Source organism: Lepidothrix coronata, unplaced genomic scaffold, assembly GCF_001604755.1.
Source record: "Lepidothrix coronata isolate B3197 unplaced genomic scaffold, Lepidothrix_coronata-1.0 Scaffold43, whole genome shotgun sequence".
In the NCBI taxonomy this organism is placed as follows: Eukaryota; Metazoa; Chordata; class Aves; order Passeriformes; family Pipridae; genus Lepidothrix; species Lepidothrix coronata.
Window position 1 is genome coordinate 951,294 of NW_016690223.1, and position 21,531 is coordinate 972,824.

Consider the following 21,531-nt stretch of genomic DNA (forward strand, 5'->3'; position numbering starts at 1 on the left):
GAGATGAGGAGATTTGCAGCACTGAGCTTGTTCAAGAGACTTCCAAAGTGAAACAGGACAAAAATTTGATCTGAAAGCTGTGTGAGATTTAACAAGTGCCTTTTTTTTTTTTTCTACCTCCCCACAAAATGTAGGGAAGCTGCGACAGGATTGCTTTGTCCCAGTCTGGCACCTGGCCTGCCTGCCAAGGCCTCACATTCCATGGCTCTCAGGGGAATGTGCGCTCCTGGTTGTTCACATAACGTTCTCCTTGTGGGGATGATATGTTTCAACTCAGAAAAAAAAGAAATATAATCCATTATTCTCCCTTTCAAGCTTTTTTTGGCCTCATCTTTTCTGGCTTGGATGGTCATAGGCAGGGGTTAGGTGTCCATGATCCTTCCCTATCCTGGTCACCACTCAGTTTTACCAAAACTCTTTCATTAGATCTCATCCTTTTCTGGCCCAGATGCCTCTCAAAGACACCTGTCAGTGACTTTGCCCACTCCAGTGTTCTCTGTGTGCTGCAGAAGTAGCTGTAGGCATTTGTGGCAGCAGATAGAGAAATGCTTTAGTGATATTTACTTCTTAAATCTTCTGTGGTTTGATTCCTGATACATGGTATTTTTACCCCTGGAGTTGATGAGTGCTTTATATTTTGTATGTATAAGTGTTCTGTGTTTTCAACAGCATGAAGTCTGTGTAAACTCATTCCAAAGCAGGTTGGGAATGATTTATAATCACAATTAATGCTGGAATAAAAGACCACATGCAGGAAAAAGCAAAGAACATTGAGTGCAAGAGTGCTGCTTGAACTGTTTGTATTCTAACACTACTTCTCTATAAATACAGAATGGTTTAGTCATAATAATGACTTTTTGCTCAAGGAACTTGGTCTAGTAACTGTTGGCTCCAGTTTACTGGAGCGAGGGCCCATGTTCTTGCATTATACATTTGTAAACTGAGAGCTCTTTCCAGTTTCCCTTCACTCCACCTTGCTGTTTCCTGATTTACAATGATCTTCAAAATATGCCTCAAACACAGATCCTTCTGGGCATTGTGGAAAGAACTGTAGTGGGTGGGCTCTTATTTTTGCTTTCTCTCTGATTAATGCAAACTCACAATATGAGGAGATGATGGGGGTGGAGAGGCTTCTAAAGAGGGTTAAACAGAGGGATCAGAGAAAGCAAACTGCAAAGACAGAAGTAGATGTTAGGAAAAGTATAAGGCAAGATGAGTATGACCTAGAGACAGAGAAGGGAGGAGGGCAGAGGAGGTAATAAAAAAAAATAAATTAAAAAAAAAAAGCCTAATTGTTATTTTTAAAACAAAAGCTAAATTAAGAGGGGAATGGAAAAATGTAAAGATGCTGTCTCCTAGCATAAGAGAGAATTGTTCTTCATGCCCATCTGTGCAGTATTCCTTGCTTCATCTTTCCTCATTTCTCAAACCCACCTATGGGTCCCCAGTCCTACATTCGTGGAGTGAAACTCCTTCCTTCAAAACGTTACTTCTGCACAGATGGGTTTTAGATCATTATCGTTTATATTACAAGCATACCTAAAAGCCACATCCAAGCCTGCAATTGAACCGCCCTGCCTTGTGCGCAACCTCATTAGGAACAGCCTATACCTAGATGAGTTTCCAAGCAAAATGAAGGAACCAGATGTGCATGTGTGGGGGAGAGGGGAGGGAAATGAAGAGACAGAGAACTGAAAGAAAGTGCCCAGGTCCTGCAGCAGGCTCATGGCTATGCTGGGGATAAAGCCCAGAGTTCCTCATCCAATGCCTTAGCCACCAAGCCAGGCTGCCTCCTCATAGTGACTTTTCTAGTGACCTCTCTGGGCATATAGAAACAGAGCAAGAAAAGGAGGGAAATGCAGCAAGGAGATTATACCCTGGAAGGGGTTGTGTAAAGGAAAAACAAATGTAATTCACTCTTGCCATTGCCTTTTTGAACCCTATTTTGTTCAGCTTTGTGTCTTTCCTTTTCCTCTTGGTCTGTGAGACAATCTCTTTCGCTGTTCCAGAGGGCCAGTTTCTGAAGGCTGTGCATGATCCCTGTTATGGAAGAACTGCCGTCATGTCCAAATTAACCAGAAAAGTGGGAACGATTGCATGAGAACAGGTTCTGCAAGAGATTGAGCTCAGACTTCTGAAAAGATATTTAATTGTTGACAACTTCTGATTAAATTAAGGGCCATGATGTGTAGCCTTTACTCATACTGTGTTTTTCCTGATGGCTTTTGTATAAGGAAATATAAATGCAGACCTCGTGCAGTCATACCAACAGAAAAGTTGCCTGTGAAGCTTCTCAAGAAGAAGTTATAGTTGGTGGCTAAGGCTTGGGGTTGGAGGACTTTATATTCAGTTCCTGACTTTGCCATAGATAAGCCTGCCATCCCTGGAGGTGTTCATTTCTGGAGTCACCATCACTGGAAGCATTTAAGAAACACCTGGTACTTAGTGCCATAGTCTAGGTGACAAGGTGGTGGTCAGACAAAGGTTGGACTCAATGATTTCAGAGGTCCTTCACAACCCAAATGATTCTGTGATTTCGTGGTGGGTATTTTGGGGCTAAACTGAAATAATAATTCTTTTTCAGGATTGTACCAAGGATGATTTCACATGGAGACGATAGGTGCTGAGGTAACTTCCTGACAAGTGTCATGTAAAGATATGTAAACAGGAGAAAAAGTCCAGTTTAATAATCCTACAATAATGAAGCTCAAGGTGAGATACGTGGAACTTAGTTACTTCCCCAGTTCACTAAACTGGTTGGAAATCCATGGCCATTTTTGTCTATGTTTCTGCATAGATCAGAGGAGAGGGGAAGTCCAAGACTTTTACCAGTATCTCCATTTACTTCTGGAATATCCATGCTACAAAAGCTTTCAGCAGCTATTTTATCCTGGAGCTTTTCAATCATCACCTACTCATTTCATGTTTTAGCACAATTCATGATGGTTGAACCTTTATTATCTAATGTAATGAAACTAGACAAGCTAGGTAAAATAAACATGTGGGAAATACAAACTATGTACATTAAGGCAGAAGACCATACTCCAGGGGACTAATGGAAGAAGGATCATTAAAATCCTGGAATACAGACATACTTAACATAGCCCTGTCCCACTGAATTGCACAGCTCCAGGCAAACATAGTTTTTCTAGATCCAGCCTCAGTGCTTCTGATCTGATGGCCTGATCTATTCACAGTCCCAGCAATCTTCATAAAGGTAATCACAAATTAACTATAAAATAATCATGGGTAAAAAGGTACGTCTGGAAACACTCAGAGCACCTTCGTCCCTCAGGGAAATCATTGCATCAGTACAGAGGATGGGCTGGGGCTGAGGAAAGGCAAGATTCATCTAGCTGCTACAGTAGGGTTCATCAGTATAGTCATTACAGAAATTTGACCATCAGTAAAGGTATCCTCTCCCACTTAACCACAGAGAATGAGGGCAGAAATGCTGTTTTTCACTGAAGTTAATCCATTTGTGGTGTAGGAGTTGGCTTGATAGAAAAAGTTGCTGTATGTATCAGTCTGTAGCAGAGTAAACTGAGCCTTCTGTGGCTTGGCTTGTTCCTGCTTTCATTCTTCCCCGAAGTGCAGTGTGGGAGGAACACAGTCTAGTGGTTAAAGCACAGGTAAATACTTCATTTACTTGTGAAGCTTCTACTAGTAACAAAGAAATTAGTAAAATTGAACCAACAAATACAATATGCAAGCCAAGAAGGCTGGTGTGTTATTAAGAAAACGGGCATCTCTGTGCACTGGAATGAAAAATAGCAGGGTTCTGAGGATGGCAAAGTATAACAGAAAGTGCAAATCCATCATTCTGCATGTCAGTGCCTTTCAAGCACCACTGACTGACTGTATGCATGTGTGATGATGTGAGAAGCGAAAATAAAACAAGTATAACTACAGTATAGCCACAACTGAACTTGAATGAACTACAGTCATTCTGTGTAAATAGCTGGGTAGTCAACTGGAGACCAAAATGCTTAGACCTGTGATTACAGTCCCCACTGACTTTGGTGAAGATTTTGAAGGATCTTGGAACAGAAGTTTTTGCAGTGAATTTTTTAGGTTTAAGTTAATCTGTCTTGAACCTAAGCCACTGATCGTAAGTATCTTATGGTCAGGGAGTCTGGTACCATATTTTCCTCCTGCCAGAAAACTGACACCATGATAAGGATTTCCTAGGTTTTGTGAGATTCCTTGGCATTGAGAGGTCAGAATAGAGAGGTGGTCAGATCATCATCTTATGACTAAAAACTATGGCCACTAGGAGTGTTTGAATTTGCTTTCAGCCTTAGGTTGAGCTAAACTGATTCTGTCTGAGGAAGTATGCATCTGCTGTTTAGGGATGATTAAAAGTTTTCTAGTTTATTCTGTACTGAGTTGTGATCCACAAGGGAAGCACAGTGCCATGTGGAGGGGGACAGTTGAGTGAGAATGGGTCATGTTACAAAACATAATGGGTTTGCATGCAGAGAAGGGGCATAAGCACAGAAGGGACAGTGCCCATGTCTTGTTAGATGTGCAGACTACAGTCCAGACACAGGAAGGTTAAAATCTCTCTAGACTGTGACCTCTCTATTTCATGACGTGTTTCAGTTTTCCCTCTTTCTTGGAACTGTATGATACTTTGGTATCATACAAGGTGGCAAGAACCCAGGAATCCCATCTCCCTTGAGCTTTGTAGACTACAGAGGGAAAGGGCATGCAAGGAAAAGAGGTTTAACTGATACTCTGGTTTAATGGCCTCTGTTATGCTTGGTCTCTGAACTGGGGGTTATTGGTCACTGGGCTCTGAGCCAGGTAATACATAGACTTCAGCTGTCACCAAGAGTTAGTTGGCAGGTTCTATCTGACTCAATTCAGAGAAGCAGTAATCGTGCCCAGCCTGCCATATCCTCCAGCATGTGCTGGCCAGGGCAGGGCTTTCAGCCCCGCCAGTAATCTCTGAATGATTCCTTAGACTCACTGCTAACAGTGGTTTGATACATGGGGCTTTGTTGCTGCCTTGCCTTTATTATGTCTTACTTCCAGGGATTTCAACAGTGCCAGATCAGTTAAAGCCACTATGTACTCATTAGCTCTGTGTGCTCTGGAGCAGATTTCGTGAGCTTTCCTTTATGGAATAGCTGTCATGCAAGACAGTCCCGCCAACTAGAAAATTCCAGGGCTTAAAACAAAATTAAGTCACTTAACAGTGCTGGAAAATTGACAGGCTTTATGAGTACCCTTCTTCAATCCATCAGTTCTGTGGCTTGTCCTTCTCTCATTTTCCTGTAGGTGTCTGTTTTGGCTGTGAGTGACAGTCCATGTCCAGCTTTCTGCTTGGGGGGACCCTTGGGGACTCTTTGTTTGCATGATTGATGCCTTCTCTACCTCCCTGTGGCATGACGTGCAGAATTCAGTACATGATAGAGTGTCTCTCCTTACCTGGAAGGCTTATTTATTTTCAGTGCTTTCCATAGCCACTCTGCTCAGGTCTATGTTAATTTTTGCATATATTTGCAGCACCCACAGTGCCTAGGGATGGCAGTATTCTCAATGACTTAAAAGTCACTGTTTTTCTTGGCCTCTCCCTTATATTTTTTGGGTCAGTCTATTTCTTTTTGCTTGGTTCCAGCCTGAAATTGGCCGTGGTTATATGTCACAATCAAGATGTTAAGCCAAAATATATAGAAAATATGAATTCTCTCATTTGCCAGGATAAATCAGCCAAATGGACCGTATGTTTTACCAGACTCTATAGGCAGTGGTAATGTGCTGGCACTGCTCCTTTGTCTTGTCCCTAAAACACCAGACTCATGACAGAGCTGCCACGCAGAAATAGAAGAGCTGCCTGATGCTGTGTGAAGTTTAACATGCTCTGACCCCTTCATCTGCTGATCAACTGCCTTCTCATTTTCCTACTTCAATGAAATGAGAGAATTTTTCAAAGAAAATAAAGCTACCAGAAGATGAATGGGAGTTACACATCACCAGCCCACTTCAAGGGAGTCGTTTCAGCATTCTGCCTCTTGGCTGGGACATGAGGCCCGTTGGGGGCAACAAGATCTGCTAAGTCCATCATCAGTTTTAACACCAGCAAAACCCTCTCTGCCTTTAGTTCTTTTCAACCATGAGTCATAGTTGGTTATACCACCATAGTGCCCTGTGGTATAAGGCTGCACTGCAGTGTGAGGAGAAGGATGGTCCTAATGACAGGGCAGTAGTATAGGTAGACAAGGCAGTAGTATAGGTGTCAGGACAGCTGAAATTAAGGCCCAGGTCTCCATAGGTTGGTTAAGTCCCTTGCACACACTGACCTACATTCTCAGTGGGAGTTTCATGGGTAAATGCCCATTTATTTGGTCTGCAGTCTTTGCCACAGGATGACAATACAGCCTCAGACCTCTTTGCTCTGTATGGTTTTCAGAATTGACTACTTCTCCAAGGAATCTCAGTATCCCAGCAATCAACTGGAAACCCTTGAGGGAGCTGGGTTTTCAGGCAGAGGACTTCATTATGTACTGAAAGTCAAGGTGTGAATGGTGTCCTCGTTTGGGCATCTGCAAGTTTGAACATACAAACTCATAAGTCCTGGAAAAATTTCTTGTTTTTTCTGTGGATCAGCTCTACATCAATAACATGCCACTACAGTGAGAATAAATCTGTTTGTGTTCATGAAGCATTCAGATACTGAGAATAAAAGGAGTGCTTCAGCTAAACAGGGAGACCCTAGGAGAAGGGGGAGAGGAGTGCATCATAAACTTGCAGGGCCTGAAAGAATCCACAGTCTACTGCTTGGTCTGAGACTGTGCTGTTTGTTTTGGGTTTTCTTTTTTTTTTTTTTTTTTTTTGTTTTGGGTTTTCTTTTTTTTTTTTTTCCACAAAAATAATTTTAATGTCTTCTTTGTTATAATATTTTGAGCTTGTTTCTATTTTCTAATTTTTTTTCTTGTAAAGTAAAATTCTTGTTTTCCATCCAGCCCCTTGAGTAAATGAAGCATTAGCTTGTGAGCCGGTAAATTGCTGGTTGGATCAAAGGCATTAACTGCTTTTGTGGTACAACCCCAGCATATCTGTAGGTAACAGTAAATGGGAAGTTTTTATGAACAGTAATACACAGAGGTGTAGGAAAGCTACAGCTGCGGTCAGGAAATCAAGGGACTGGAACCCAGCAATAGATGAAAAGATAATCTGACACGTGGCCAGCTGGTGGAGGATGATCAGTAGAAGACAGTGATGTCAAGAGCAGTGTAGCGTAAGGGAGTTTCTGGCAGTGTTACTAAGACTTCTCTTCCCAGAACAGAGTGGGAATAGTACTGGTAAGTGTTCCACTGAGGATGGATCCAACCTACTGACATTGTGTAAGTTCTTTACTACCAGATAAATGTAGATCAGTTTATGGAAATCTCAGTATAGAGCAGCAGTAAATTGGGAGCATTATTGAGGCTGACTTTGATTAAAAGAGTGAAGTATATTATAAAGCTTAGGGTAAAATGTCAGCAATTGGAACTGTAAATGACAGAGAAGCAGAAGTTCATATGGTGGGTGGTACAAAAGAATGATTATTGTTGAATAGGGTATAATTTGCTGAAATGAAGGAAAATTACTTTTAGACTGAACATAGTAAAGCCCTTTATGACAGCACAGTGTATCAAGCTATACAGGAATACACTAGGTAGCAGAGGAATAGAACAAAATGTACTAGCAGTACGATTTTTTGCAAGAGTCTCAGACAAGCTGGGGGTGGAATAGATGTTGTCAGGTGTAGGTTGCTGTACTTTTGAGTCCTTTGATGTATTTCCAGCTTCCAGTGTGCACAGAGACACAGAAGAAAACTGTTTGCTTTATCTAACACTGCAGAGGAAAGTTCATAGCATGGGTAAAAACCTCCACCCATTAAATAACAGTTATTGTCACTATGGCTGAGCAACGCAAAGCTGAGATAGCTTAAATGGGTAGCCTGACATCCCCTTTCTGAGGGAGGAATCTTGGAGCAGTGCAGAGTCCGTTTGCCAGACTGCCACTCCTTAATCCTGGAGCAGGAACCAGGCCAAGGAGAGGAGATGTGATCCGAAAACTATAGCATGCTGCTAATTTCCTGCCATTGCAACCCCTGTGGGGAATCCCAAACCCTGCATGGCTGGAGCAGCCTTGGATCATACTCATGTTTTTTAAAGGTATACTGCAGTAATATATACAACACTCATTGCCAGCAAATCACTAAGCACTGCATCTGGAGCTTTATTTCAGAAGCAGATTGAAATTATTTTAATTGAAAGCAGAACTGACTTTGTGATGGAATAGCCCAGAGCTGTGCATTGACAGCTGTCGGTTGATTTCATGCCCACAAGACTGTAGCATGGCAGCTTTAGGAAGGAGATGTTCTTCCCCACTAAATCAGTGCTACTTAAAGATACGGCTCTGTAAAACCTGTATTATGTTTTTCAGGTAGTACATTGTGTTTTGGGACAAAATTTTTTCTCATTGACATTTTCAAGGGGTCTAAGTAGTCATAGATGAAAATGGTATAAGAGAATGAGACATTTTTCAGCATTATACATAAGACTTCCAACACTGCCCATGAATTTATTAAAAAAAGTGAAAATTTTATCTCCATGTTCCCCAGGCAATAACCCCAAATATGGCTTTGAGCCCAGAGAACTATGGCATAGATGTATCCTCCAACAGGCTGGAGAATACCTCTCAAGGTAATCAGCAGCTGACAATTTGCAGTATATCCATTAATGGCCCAGGAGGTCACATTCATTCTGAAGCTGATAAGTGAAGTATATAATCCCAAAATGCAAAATACCATCACACTCTGCTCCACCAAATCTCAAGCTGACATCTAGAAGCTTGGTATATGAAACCATTTCAGGAGTACATGATCCATCCATGATTCATTCCCTGACCTGGGCAGAGACATGAAATGCTGAATTAAGCACTGTCTGGAGTACCTGATTGGAGATGATTAGAAGGACTACAAATGGTAGAATGTTAATCATGCTAAGAATTTGCTAGGCATGCTTCTGTGCTGGAGATTGTGCCTTCTAAAGTGGACCTGCTCCCTTGCATGACTGAGTATGACCAGAGACCTTGTGGCAATAAGGGACTAATAAAGGAAAGTACTATGATAAAGGAAAAAATGTAAATTAACTTTCCACTACAGCAGGCCCACATGATGGAAAATTCACTGGGATGTGCGTTCTGGAGAGTAAAAGCAGGAGTTTGCTCCAGGAATAACCACAGAGATTAAATGTTCCTGCTGGTTGGGAACATTGTCTCTTCTGTTTATTTATTTACTTTTTGGGGTTTTAATTACCTAAAAAGAACATGGGGTTTTTATGATTTGGTTTTGTTTTGTTTTTGATTGGTTTTTTTTAGGCCAGGCTACTTGGAAATGAACCATTTGGTTTGGGAATGTGAACATGTGTCTTTCTGAGCTTTCATGGATACTGTGAGAGCTGGTGGGACTGCCTGTGACACTGGTCATGGGATCAGCCCGGTGTTCAGCTTTTAGCACTAGTCAGCAACTTCTGAAGTTTGGTACAAGAAAGGCAGACTTACCTTGAAGCTCTGGGGACAAAAGTGTACAGGTCTGTATATGTGAGTAGTGCAGTCCTGGTTCTGTGTTTGTACAGCATCCAGTGAAATAGTTCTCCCAGCTCAACAGTTTCTACTAAATTAAGCAGAGATTCACATTGTAAGTATTTTCTCTTAACTATCTGCAGGGGAGAATTCAGAGTGCTGTTGATTTCTTTTGTCTTCACAAGCACTCGGTTCTCCCAGTCATTCCAGTTTCCTGGCATAAAAAAACATGGGCATTTTGAAGGATATCCAGCAAAGGGCCACTGTGGTGGTTGGAGGGTGGCAGCACACATCATACAAGGTGCAGTTGAGAGAAGTGGACTTACCCTGTCTTAAAAACATGAGGCTGATGAGGGAATTGTACTGTTTGCTGAGTTCAACTGTATAATGTGGGTGTGTACAGAAGATGAAGCCAAGATTCATCACAGAGGTGCATGTGGACAGGAATGGGCAAAAATTGTAAAGTGGGAAATTCTTATTAGCTATAAGGAGAAATGTTATCACAGTGAAGGTGGTAAAACACTTGGACAGAGGTTCATAAAGTTTGTGGCCAAAGGCCATATCTTTGGAGAAATTCAAACCTCGACTGGAAAAGCTCCTGAGCAGCCTGAGAGAATTGTCCCTGCTTTGAGTGGAGGCTGGGACCAGATGACTTCCAGAAGTCAACTTCAACATGCCTTGTGCAATGGTTCTGAAACTGCAGTGCCTGAAGAGCACTAGCCTGCGTCTGATACTTGTTCTAGCCTTTCATATATCTAAGACTTCCATAAAATGAAATTTTGTCACATAGATTACAAGTTTTAGCACTGATTTTCAAGTGTTGTAAGATCTTTGAATGGAGTGGGGTGGTTTCATATTTGCTTTAGAGGCTCTGTAGAGCTGACCAGTTGTACGTGACTCAAAGCTCACATCAGAGCCCAAAGTTCTGCAGGCAGCGAGTTAGAAGTCCTTCTTAGGAAGAGAGACCTTCAGATCTCTGCCCGTGGCAGCAACCATTGCTGACTGCTCTAGGAGCTGTCATGATTGACTACAAAGGCAGTGTTATGCTTGGCACTAAGGGCATTGGGGAGCTTATCAGGGGAGAAGATTGTTTTTCATATTTCATCTGAGTTTCAAATCTGTCCATGTGTCAACATGCTTTAAAACAATCTCAAAAGCACTGCAAAGCCAAGGTAATTTTTGTATAAATGTTAGGAACTTTTGGGCTCTTTTATAAGCAAGAATGGGTAGTGTATGAAAGCCAGTGCAGAAGAAAAATCTCTGCAAATACTGGCTTCCAGGCTCAGACAGCTGTGTCCTCATTACTGTTAATAGCAAAGAGCTATGAATGTTGGGCAACATTCCCCTTTGAGTGTATACATAGCAAGCCATCTATTTATTTATTTCTGTGGTGGCGATCATTGGAAAATGCCTATAACCCCTGCTCAAATAACTGGCTTTAACTCAGATTTGGCATTCACTGTTTTATAATGCTTGAGCCACATTTTCTTACAGTGTTCCAAAAATTGCTGCCAGCCAACTGGGTTGAAAACCTTCCTGGATAAATGAAAACTGTGTGGATATGGGAGGTTTACTTTGTTCCAATTAGTGTGTGATGTGGATGTCTACTGGCAGTTCTCCTGCTCTCCTTACTCTCAATTCATGGCTCCCTGCAAAAAGAGGTGTTTCATCTCAAAGGACTTTTTCCCTCTCTCTCTCTCCTCTCTGTTAAACCCCATTCATTTACCTTTAATGCATAAATTAGGACAGAAAATTTCAACATCTGTGAAATTCTGATATAGCAAGACCTCAAGGCACATGTGCTAAGCTTTTAGAGGCAGAAAGTTGTGTTTTGTTTAGCCCCAAGAACTGCCAGTTTTGAGCAGAACCATGACAAGTTCTGGATGGGTGTGAAACTCTGAGACAGGAGTGAGGCAGATGTAAGGCTGAAACTACAGCAAAACAAAATTTCTAATAAAAGTTACGTAACATTTGCAGGAGTCCTGGCCTCTACCTGTCAATCAATAAATCAGTTGAGATAAGGGCAGATCTTCTTCCCCTGTATTGATCCTGGCATAAAACAGAAGTGTTGATATGAGTGGTCTTGACTGAATTTTTACTCTGTGAAACTGAAGTTTCACTCCACTGAAAAACTGAAAATGAAATCCTCCATTTCTGATTATTGTTTCTACTTCACTATATCAGCTTCCAGACACATGTTCTGCAAGCACTCTTGGTGCAGTCAGGCTCTTTTCCCTGGTTTTAACGGCTGGGTTTGAGGGAATAAGGTATTAGATTCCTGGGGAAAGTCAATGTACCATAGTCCTCATTGCATGTGTGTTTGATTCATGCAGTTTCAAGTGACATGAGACAATCTACAGCCACGCCACCTCCAGCTGGTGCCTCCTTGCATGCTCAACCCAAGCAGATTTAAAACCAGTCCTTTCCCGAATGAGATGCTGGTGATTATTGCTGAAGCTTTGAGAGATATTAGTTAGTGACAAATCTCATATTACTATTCCAGTTTCCCATAATGGAAAACCCTTGTCCTCTTTTCTAATGTATATTGAAGATTTCAAGTTATCCTGTGAGAGTGACTAGAGCATTCATACTGAATTATCTCTATGGGTATGTACACATTGCACATCTAGAATCTCTCTTGGATTTTCAGGTCTTCAATACTCCTCTCGCAGTTGTTTGCACAACATGCTTGAGCAATTGTTTAAGATTTTGTCCTGTCACATGTCCAAAGTGGCTGCATTTTAATGGAAGAAGCAGCCTTTCCAATAAAAGTTTCTGTTATAACCTGCAGGTGGATATTTGAATCCCTTTGTTTTCACTGTGGCTTTAACTTCTGGATCCATTTGGATCGATTTCTTCTGCCGTATAAAAGTCAGACTGTTCCTCTTTACTAGTTATTGCGGTCTATTCACAGTACCAGACCTCCCTAGCCTGCCAAAACACTTGGAAAAGGAACTCTTAATGACTCAGTTAAAATGTACGGTCAAGAAGTTCATTTATTAGAGGAAATGTAAACTGACCACCGATTGGCTAAACCAGCTGGCTGGACTATTTGTGCTTGAGATTTCTCAAAGCTCCCTGGGGAGTAAAAGTGGGAATAGCAGTTCTCTGCTTTTAGTTCTCTCATGTTATGTACCGTAACTGAAAAGTCTTTGAAAGAATCTGTTGGAGGGGAAGACAATAGGATTTCACAGACATGTTTAAATGCTTGATAAGTAATGCTTTAAACTCCTATATTTTTGACATATTCCATCTTATAGGGTATTTTTAACTAACCCATAGAATTGCAGGGAAAATAGACAATTCAGCCATAGAAAATTCACTTCTTCAGTGTTAATGGTTCTATACCTCTTTATAAAATTTTATAAGCCTTCTCAAGAGGTTTTTTCATGAGACTGTTTCATATCATGCAGCAAAGGGATGATTGTAAGGATCTTTTGTTAGAAGTATGTTTCGATTTCTCAGTGTGCAATTCCTGGCTCTGAGTGCACATTTTTTGTTTCCATTGCAATAGAAAGTGTCACTTAGATAACCTCCCAGCAGCTGGGAGTATTCTCAATAAAAGTTCACTGGCTCCTCTCACCACCTTCTCAGCAGATCTCGATGTAGTGTATGGTCATACAAAATAGATAATTTAGAGAGATCACTATAACACTTTGTTTATTCAGCTCCAAAATATGTTTCCTGATGATGAAGATAAAACCATGTTGAGCAAAAGCTGCTTTGTACCTCCTAATTCATCAGGTTCATTGTCATCAGTGGGATACTAACATGTGCCTACCCCACTCCAGCAGGGTACTTGGGTCACTCTTTTTCTGCTGTACCACAATTACTTGGAATAGAATAAGTGCAGCAGGGAAATAACTGAGATTCCTAAATCAGATGCACTGACCATGGATTTCATAAGTTGTACAGAACCTGCAATAGGAAATCATGAATCCAGAGAATAGAGTCATGTTCCAGTCCATGGAGTTTCCATGTTTAAGCAAATCCCTTAATTGAAATCAGTACTTTGTCTCATTTCTGATCCCAGAATTAACATGAAGACTATGAATTTGTGCAAAAGCTCTCGTGGGATAACAGGAATAGTCCACAGAGCCGGGTGTGATCTTGTACCAACAGGGAGCTCTGGGAATTGGTAGGGGTGAGGAGCTGCGGTCATGCAGGTGATGCCAAGTGTATGAGCCATGCACAGGTCTGTTCTGAGCAGAGAGGGGAGAGGCTGCTGCCCCTTTACTCCCCTTGCTATGCACTTATCTGCATGGCTGTCCTGTAAATATCAATCAGAAAAGCAGGACTAGAACAGTGCCCAAAGTGCAAAGTCCTTCACAGTTTAGCTGTTGTTTATCATCTTTGAGTAATGTGAAAAGTGTGCTGGCTAGGGAAAGGCTCAGATAGCTGGCAGGAAAACTAGAACCTGTGACACATGTTGAGCAATTTTCATACCAGGCAGAGGGAGCAGAATTACAAATTCATGCCTCACACACCATTTAGCCTCCACTACCAGTGTGACCATCAATGTGAAAAAAAACTTTAATCCTTATTTAGGCAATACCTAAATACCAATAACCTAATCCATATGGGATGCAGATAGAAAATTAATTCAACAATCAACAGCCAGTCCTCAGACATTGAAATATGCAATTAAACAGGTGTTTAGGGAGTTGATCTTGGATTGTGTCCAAGCTCAGTAGGGTCAGTCATCCTTGGAAAAAACACTGACCCCACACAGCAGCAGCTTGAATTTGGCTTCAGTCTGCACTTTAGGAATGTGGCATTGTTATTTCTTCCCTTTTCTTATCAAATGTAATTATCTTGAGGAAAAAAAAAGTTTTGAGAAAACATGTGATTTCACTGAGTAAAAATCTACTACTGAGGAAATTATTTCTCAGTGTCCAAATAAGGAGTGGGGGAGAAGTTTGGGGAAAGTGCTCTGTTCCAAGTAATCTTGGAACTGATACCCATGTTACTGAGCTCGGATGTTTAGTCCTGGCCTGCAATTATTCCTATAAAAAACAGACATCCAATATTTGTATTATTTTAAAATGGAGCCCTGGGGGTTATAAATGACTGAATGAGCTTCAGTGTTTGACCAGACAGAGATTCTGGAACGAGCTCTCAGCTTTGAGCCTCTCTGCAAGAACGTTGCATCTCTGGAGCAGGGTTAGCTCCTGGGGTTGTGGCAGTAAAACAGTGGGACTAAAGCACAGACAGAATAAAATATAGAAGTAGGGCCCCAGAATCACCCACACCTCCTTGTAAAAGGGGGAAGAAGATTTTCCGTGGCAAACCTTTTACAATCTGCAAGACCTGCACTCTCAACCACTGTCAAATTAATCTTCAGCCTTACTGCACTGAACCCCATGGTGCTAATGGCTCTCAAACAATCTTGATGGCAAAAACATACCACTTTTTTCAATGGCTGATGAAAAGAAGGAAACACAGCCATAGCTACTACTGTGACCCACAGAAATTTGTGGCATGATTATCAGAATTCATTACTTAAGAAAGGAAGTCATGCATGCTAAATGTGTTCCAAAGAGAACAAAATGTAACAGTCCATCTGCGAAACAGCACACATTGCCAAAAGCATATTGTCTTGGAAATCTGCTGTCCACATTGGCTTTCCTCTTGATATCAGAGGCCAAGCAAAGTTTCACTTCTAGTCGTCGATGTCTCCAAGAATGTGGTTCTAGCTCAGAGATGACAAGTCCACATCCTTCGAGGACAGCTCTCCACTAGTGCCATTATCACCTTGCCATCCAGATGGGAAAGGAGCTGTCCTGGAGGGAGTGGAATGGTCACAGCAGTCTGACCATGTCTCTGGAGGGGTAAGCACAGTCACGGCTCCCACCACTTCCAACACCAGTGGATGGACTGAACAAGGCAAATCTCTCTTGCTCCTGGAGTGGCAGGTGCAAATCATCAATTTTATTAATAAAAGTACAAAAAAAACCCCAACATACGTGTACATTTAAATCTTTGCAATGGAGAAATGGTTTGGAACAACTTTATAAATTCCTATCCTCATTTTCAGTATTTTCACTGGCCCAGGTAGATCTACTGATGGCCTAGGAAATGGAAAAAGATGTAAGGTAAGCAGGAAATCCCAAATGTGATGGTTATGGATATAGATAAAAATAACTAAACATTGAATGGTGTTTAATCATTCAACAAAGACTTTATGACACCACTTCGACCACATAATCTGTATTTTTTGTACCACAGACCACATAACCTTACCCAGCAACTAGTGTTTCAAAGAGTTTTTTAATACAGCATATTTCAAAGAATAAATACTGTTGAAGTATAAGCCCCTAATGTAAGGGAACATCTACCATGTGCTTTATTATGTTTTTCAGATGGTTAATCAGTAGTACTACTAAAGTTTGTGTCATATTTTTATTTTGAATTTGTCTTCTAAACACTGAATTTCATCCCATTGTTTTTTGCTTTAGCTTTAGTGACCATCTTCAGGTAAAAACTTAAGTTTCCATGAAGATGTTTACAGATCAGAGGCAAATATATCTTGAAACTTTTCTTTAATAGATTGTTAAATGGAGCATTATCTTGCTCTAAGACAAATTTTTGTGGCTTGGAACAACTCTTTGGAGATTTTATGATCTCTTTGCAATATCATCTTTTGAAGTGTTGACACCAGAAATTTATTTCAGTAATTATTGTACTAATGCAATATACAGTGCTAAGAACAATTTCCTGTGTCTACTCAGTGTTCTCATGTTTATGCTTATCTTTTCAGCAACATGATGTCAGGAAAAGTTCATGTTCAAGTGATTATCTGTAACAACTCCAGAGTTATTTTCTTGACCAACTTTTTTCACTCTTTATATATGACCTTGCATTTGTCTGCCTCAAAAAGCATTTTCAAATGTGCCCACCATACCTAGCAAAATACTTTTATATAAAACTTCTGTTGAAATTTTAGTTCTTAACTCTATGAGCTTGTGATCCTCTGCATTTTATCAGAAATACAGAAAACATTGGGCCAAAACCAGATCCTCAGAATTCCATGTTTATGATTCTCTCTTGAGATTTTTCAACTCCTAGATTTAGCCTTTTTTGTTTGACGAGTATTGAATATGTTGGGTCTTAATTCAATGGATTAGACTATTGTTTTTGGTTTTATACTGTAATTTCTTGCAATATTATTGATACAAATGAGTGTGGTCTCAGTCTTGCATTCATTATGGACATGAGTCAGTATAAAAGATCTCCTGATAAGAATTAGCCTCCCTGGTGAGATGTGTTGTGAGTTGTACTGCAGTGTTGTGCTGCAGTATGACATCTAGGTTTCCTTTCTGACTGTATCAATAAGCTGTCCCATTTTTTTTGTGTGTATGCATGGCTTTTAAATTATTTCTTAATTCTTTAATTTATGGGCAATGAATTAAAAATTCCATTTGTTGTTCTATGATGTGGCTAAATTCTAAAGAATCCATTAATATTGCTGCTAGCTTTTACAGATAATAAAACACAAAGCCAATAATTTGCATGCTAAACTCAATTAGTTCGTTTATTTATTTTGACATTGTAAACGTTATCTATCCAGTTGCCAGGCATCCTCCCATCCTTAAAATTACAATCTGTACCAATAAAAACAAAGCATCAGCACATCACATCCCACAAAAGGCAGCCAGTCAGCCAGAAATATGAAAAAACACTTTCTCCACTCTCACAATGCCCAAATAAAATCCCATAGCCCCAGCCACCTCACCTCTTGTCAAAAGGTCAAGTAAGCAGAACATCGCACCTCAGGGCTTCTAGACCAAACCAGCACAGCCATAATTTTTTAAGGCAGACATACTGAGATAGGAGAGAGGGATGTGGTCAATTTTGGAGCTTAGGCTCTTGCAGCAAGGGTTTCCTGAAAAATACGTGCAGATATATCATCTACCTATTCTCCCATTCTGCCAGTAAACCAAAGACCTTTAAAACTCATGGCTTCAAGCCATAAAGCTCTGTGTTCGTTCTAGCTGGTATTTCTTAGGAGAAGTGGTTTGGAAGGGCCATGTGGTTGCTCTCAGAATTCATCTGGGAAGTAACAAACTGAATCATTCCCACTTCAGGTCAGATTTTAATTTGTCTGGACTTCTGCCTGAACTTCTGCCTTTGGAACTAGCTGTGGGAGCAGTAATGTGAATACAGCAACATGAAAAGATGGATAAGAGAAGTGAATACAACAACTGGAAGGATGGGTGAGAGAATATAGATGACCACTAATTTGATAGCACACAGGAGGATAATCAAGAGCCGAAACAACCGGGGCCAGTGTTGGCCAAGGACTCTTCGGCGAGAGAAGTTTTGAACAGTGATCCATCTCACTAGCCTTAGTTCTCTAGTGTGGTTTTAAAGTGCTGAACAACTGCTCTCTCAAAGGAGTCACCCAGAGTTGCTAATCACTTGGAAAATTTTGGATATGTTCAAAATTATTAGGTATGACAATCTTTAACATCCTAATTTTTTTTCATTTATAATTTCACAGAAACATTCCCAGTCCTGTGAATAAGAAGAGGTGTGCTAGCTAGATAACTTTTCATTTGCCACTGGCCATGTCAATAGTTCTCTCTCTGTTTCTTCTACTGGAAGCTTTGAGGTTCCATGCACCATTAGGGAAGAAAAGCAACATTGTGAGTACCATAGAATTTAGCTGAAAGAGCCTTTGATGCCTCTGAGATCACCTAGGAGAACATAATGCTTTCAGAATGATGGTTAATCTTTTAGATTTTAGATTTTAGATCTTTTAGATTTCATTAGCCAACGTAGAGTCTGCACAAAATTTCTGAAAAAGTTGCATCTTTAAGTGTTCATATAATAAGGGCAGGTTGTATTGGGCTACATGAAGGACTACAAGTCAGAAACACCTGTGACCTCCTCTTGCTTCTATTTTGTTAAGTGGTCACAGGATAGTCCTTTAATTCCTTAATCTTCAATTTCCTTGTTAAAATCCAGGTGCACTGATATTTATCATCAAGTGGGACATTGCAGGGTTTTGTAGTCCAGTTTGACTTGTGTTAGGATTGGAAGGCTTCAAATAAAAATGGACTCACTGTGAACAGGTTTTGTATATAAGAGGGCAGGCCCTGTCCTGAAAAGTTTTAGGTGCTAAAGAGTGAGGGATGCTGGAGTATGACAGAGATTTTGCAATCCCTATTTTTCAAATAGGAAGCAGGGGGTTGGAAGATGAAAAGCAAGGACGAGCTCCCACAGAGTAAGTTCTCAGCACATGAGTTACAGTGTGGTCATTGATGCTGTGCCGGCTCCTTGTCCTGCACAGCAGGTACTTGGTACTAGCTACTAGGTACTATAATCTCTTTTCATTGAGGGTAGATCTAATTTGTATTTCCTTCCTAGTCCACCTCATGGCAATTCTTCTTTGTTGCCACATACTGAGTGATCTAGCCAGAGGTATCAAAAAATGGTAGCTATTAGTAAAGTAGACTTGCTCTTTGGATGCAGGTAATGTTTTCTAAGGATCTTGGTGATGAAAGTTACTAAAAGCAGGTTCAGTATAATGAAAACCATCCTTGGATCACCAGTGATGGGCGACAGCATCTGAGACTTTCCTGGCACTAATGCTGAGATTATCAAATATCACAATTTGTTAACATCTCGAATGGAGGGCAGTAGAGTTTCTAGGTGCTAGCATGCTCCGCTTTAGTAACTCTTCTGCTCTATGGCAGATTGGACTTTACTCTGAGGCTCAGACAACAACTCGTTGCAGTGTTTCTTTCCATTTCTTTCTTTTTTTTTTTGTGAAGACTGTGACACAAGTTATGCTGGGTCAGACACACTCTTCCAGGCTTCAGAAAAATGCATCTCAGGGACTTCTTAGCCACATGTGCCATGCTTGTATTGAATAGGCCTTACAGCAGTTTTTTATTCTCTGAATTTGTCATATCTGCTTTGAACCTACAAAACCATTGGCAATCTAGTACAGTGTACAATTAGCATCAGGGTTTTGCTCCAGTATTGTGTATGACCCATCACAAAAGCAGAGGTGGTACAAATCGGCTTTGAAGTCCCAGGGCATAAATACACCTAAGATTTATGTTTGAATGGGACAGAAATAAGCTGTGCAACCAGAATAAGAAATTGTTGACGCATTATTGATGAGCTGTCAGGTTCCACTTGCAATTCCCCTTGCAAATTTCCAGCCTAACGAAAATGCCCTCGGAGTGTTTTGATACAGTTTCTACACTCATCTATTATAGGCAATCTCTTGAACTTGTATGGCTAGTTTTCTCCCCAGTGGAAACAATTTGGGGTTGGTTTAGTTTTTTTCCTTTCCCTGTCAAATGTCTAGTTTTATCAACCACACCTGCTCTCACTGTATGCTGCACTGTGCAAATAAGTTGGGCAAGGCACCCTCTGTCTCCCAGCTCTGATATTTTTCAAGAGGATACCTAATTGTTGCACTGATGCTATTCCCAGTCTGCAAACATCTGCTCTCACCTAGTGAGTCCATGTAGCATAGATAACCCGTGGCAGACAGGCTGGGATTACACCACCTGTTTCCACTGTGAAGGCTTCTTGTCAAAAATAATTGATTTGATTGTATTGGCTGGGTCTGTCAAAGTTTAATGGCACATTGTGGTAAGGGGCAATCTTAGAGAAATCCAGAGACCTGTAATACAGAACTGGGTGTGTGCTATCAGGCCCAAGCAATATCTGTTGATTGCATAAAACTTCATTAATGAAGTCAGTGAGGTATTATTCAGGGCAAGATGTGGGGAGTCCAGGTGTTCTGCATAGACAATTTCAGGTTTTCTAGCAGAAACTCCACAGGAAGCCTCCATTGTAAAAAATTTTTCATTCAAATGGAAATATGTTTCCAATACCACCACGAAAGGTCAAGACTGGGAGTAAGCAAATAAGTCTGCTTGGTATATAGCAAAGGAAAGAGGATCGATGTCTTACTTCTCTGGAGTGGAGCTCATGCAACTGCTGCGAAGATGACTCAGGAACAAAACCGATCCTGTAGCCACCCACTGCTTTAGGTGAAAGACACACATCGTAACCCTGCAAGAGAGATGCACCACAAAAGAGTGGAGGATCTATAGTTTTCAAACAGGATTGCTCTCATATGCGGTGAGACTGTGACCCTCATTTTGTTTTCACTTTGCTTCATCTATTAATATTACTGGAAGCAGGGAACATGGAAAATTAAAATCTCCTTTTTAAGCCTGGTGCAGGCCAGAAACAGCAGAATTGGCAAGATCCCAAGGTCCCACTCCTAAAACAATAAGCAAGCATGACAAATAGAAAACTTTTTCATTTAGAAAACATTAATGTCATTGTTATTAAATTTATGGTTAGATAAAATCTCTGTTCAGATACAACCAATTATATGTGATACGCTATGAAGGGAGGATCCAGATTTTTTAGCCCAATAGCAGAAGTAATAGCTGAACTGAACAACATATTTATGGACCTATGTAGTCTAGACTGGTTATCTTACCGCTTTCCCACTTCCCCCACCGTTTTGCCAGCTTTCATCTGGCCAATAAATACATGGGAACTGACAGAGTTAATTGCCTCTAATTGTGCCCCTCTCGTTATCTTACCAGCTTTGACTCACCATAACCGGTACAGATGTTGGCCAGATAAGAACTCTAGACTCTCTCCATATATATAATATGTAGGTATTTATTTATATATCCGAACATGTTAGATATGCTGATGTAGTAGACTGGATCCGTTATTTCATCACTGCTAGGATTGTACAGCCAACTGGCTGTGCTAGCTGCCTTGGGGGCAGAGACAGAGATGTAATTCCTGCCCTCTGCTGCCTGCTCCAGCCCAGGGCATTGGTGAGATACTTTCAGTCATGACCCAACAAAGTCTGGGTTAAAAAGAATCATGGGGGGAACAAGGGAGTAGCATTGCTTGGATGACATAGTACTTCACCAAGGCCAGTGAACACTATGCTGG

At 40.8% G+C, this 21,531-nt stretch overlaps 1 protein-coding gene across 2 annotated transcripts in view; it reads left to right on the top strand.

The window, feature by feature from the left end:
- FBLN5 (fibulin 5) overlaps positions 1-21,531 on the top strand; it is a 53,295-nt gene that overhangs the window by 10,387 nt on the left and 21,377 nt on the right. The gene's annotated exons all lie outside the window — the stretch shown is intronic.